This window comes from Chiloscyllium punctatum, chromosome 36 (assembly GCF_047496795.1).
Source record: "Chiloscyllium punctatum isolate Juve2018m chromosome 36, sChiPun1.3, whole genome shotgun sequence".
Lineage (NCBI taxonomy): Eukaryota > Metazoa > Chordata > Chondrichthyes > Orectolobiformes > Hemiscylliidae > Chiloscyllium > Chiloscyllium punctatum.
The window spans coordinates 65,182,505-65,184,547 of NC_092774.1; the positions used below are offsets into that span (position 1 = coordinate 65,182,505).

Consider the following 2,043-nt stretch of genomic DNA (forward strand, 5'->3'; position numbering starts at 1 on the left):
ATCGGTATAATGTTATTCACACCCCGCGGTCACCAACTGAACGAAGCGACTGTGCGTTTAAATCCCGTGATGAACAGTTTGTGTTCGACTTCGCACATTGCGGGGAGCTGAGCATTTACCCAAACAATGGGCACACCACCTCCCTGACACAGTGTTCACAAATCAAACTGACAGCAAAGATTCACATGTGATCGAAAGTTTCCGCAAATAACTTTCGATACAACGTACTCCTTTCTTCGTCTGAAATGTTAGACGTTGACTGTAGTGAGCCTGACATGATTTGAACACGCAACCTTCTGATCTGGAGTCAGACGCGCTACCGTTGCGCCACAAGCTCGCAGATGCACCATGCGCTCTATTCATGCTTAAGGGAAGTGATCGCACTACAATGATTTTACGTTCATGTCTGTTCTGTTTCCCCCCCCCCCCCCCTTCTCCTTCTGTCTCTCGAAACAATTTCCAACTCTCTCTCAATAAAAATCTGAAAGAACTGCGGAGGCTGTATATCAGGAACAAAAAACAGGAGTTGCCGGTGACCCTTCCACAGAACAGATGGTGATTGGGAAAATGTCGGTTTATATGCAGGAGATATTGTGGGAGGAAGGCGGAGATCAGGACAGAGCCCAAAGCGAGGGAAGAACTGTTGGACAGATAAAGGTGTTGATAACGATCTGCGTGGGAGGGTGAATAACTGTTAATGGAGACTGTTCGTGGCGAAGTAGTGTGGAATGACAGACTATGTGATAACAAGGCTTGGTGTGTGTGGAAGGGACGAGGATACTATGGAGTTCAGGTCCTCGAATGATTGAATTGGATATTGGGACCAGAGGGATGTATGGTCCCCAAGTGCAATATTCGGTGCTCTTCGTTCTGCTGGTGCTGAGCTTCGCTGGAACACAACAGCAAACCTGAGACAGAGATGTTGGCCAGGGAACAGGGTGGGGTGTGGAATTGGCAGGCAACTGGAAGCTCAGGGTCTTTTTTGCAGGCAGAACGTAGATGTTCTGTGCAGCAGTCACCCAGTTAAGGCTTCGTTTTCCCCAATGTAGATGAGGCAACATTGTGAGCAGCAAATGCAGTAGACTGGGTTGTGGGAAGTGCAGGTAAAGGGCCACTTCACCTGGAATGTAAGTTTGGCTCCTTGGATAGCGAGGAGGGAATAGGTAAATGGGCTGGTGTCACACATTCGGCACTTGCAGGGGAAAGTGCATCTCAACCTGCAAGTTTACTTTGAGAAAACCCTGGACTTGAACTCCCAAGTCTCTTTGCATTTCGGATTTCTGCATTTTCTCCCCATAATCTTCTGTTCAAACATTGACTATCTATGTCAGGGCAGCACCAGTGATTTCCTGACATATGGATTGTATTTGGGGATATCAAGGAACGTCAGGAACTGTGAGTACCTCAGGAGCAATCGTTATTCCTGGGGGAGGCAGAGAGGAATGTGGTGTGGTCCTGTAAACTCCAGAATTTTGAAAACTTCATGAGTCAGCAATAACTCTTTCTGGACCAAGAAACGAAAGGGCCAATGAGAAACTGCTACAAGGGAGTTAACAAATAACATACATTAACTATCACTGGGAAGGAGGAGGCAAAACAATGAGCAGTTCCTTTGGACAGATGAGATAATGGTGTTTAATAACTGTGTGACAGAAGGACAATTAATTCTGCCTGTAGAAGGAACGCCTTGGCATAAAGGGGTTAATTGCAGGACAGGCTGTTTCAAACAGGTGGAAAACCCTCAAAGATAAGAAGGCAAGCTACAGACCTGAGGTCTCTAGAGGTGTAGGGAGGTGGTATCAAAATCTAAAGCCCAGCACACTCACTCAGCACTACTCTGCTTCTGGGCTCTCAGCAGCTGGATTCTGCATCAGTTTAAAGTAGGTCCGATATCTCTGACAACATCGGTACACAAGGTAGTGAAGAAAGGTTTCAGCACACTGGCCTTCATCAGTTAGGGAATTGAGTACAGATGTTGGCAAGTTATGTTGTAGTTATACAGGACGTTGATGAGGCCGTACCTGGAATATTGTGATCAGTTTT

General features: G+C 46.5%; 1 non-coding gene across 1 annotated transcript; it reads right to left on the reverse strand.

Annotated features, from left to right (window-relative positions):
• Window positions 1-265: 265 nt before the first annotated feature.
• Window positions 266-337, reverse strand: trnaw-cca (transfer RNA tryptophan (anticodon CCA)). The gene has a single exon. It is a non-coding gene; the product is annotated as a tRNA-Trp (tRNA).
• Between the last annotated feature and the right edge of the window lie 1,706 nt (window positions 338-2,043).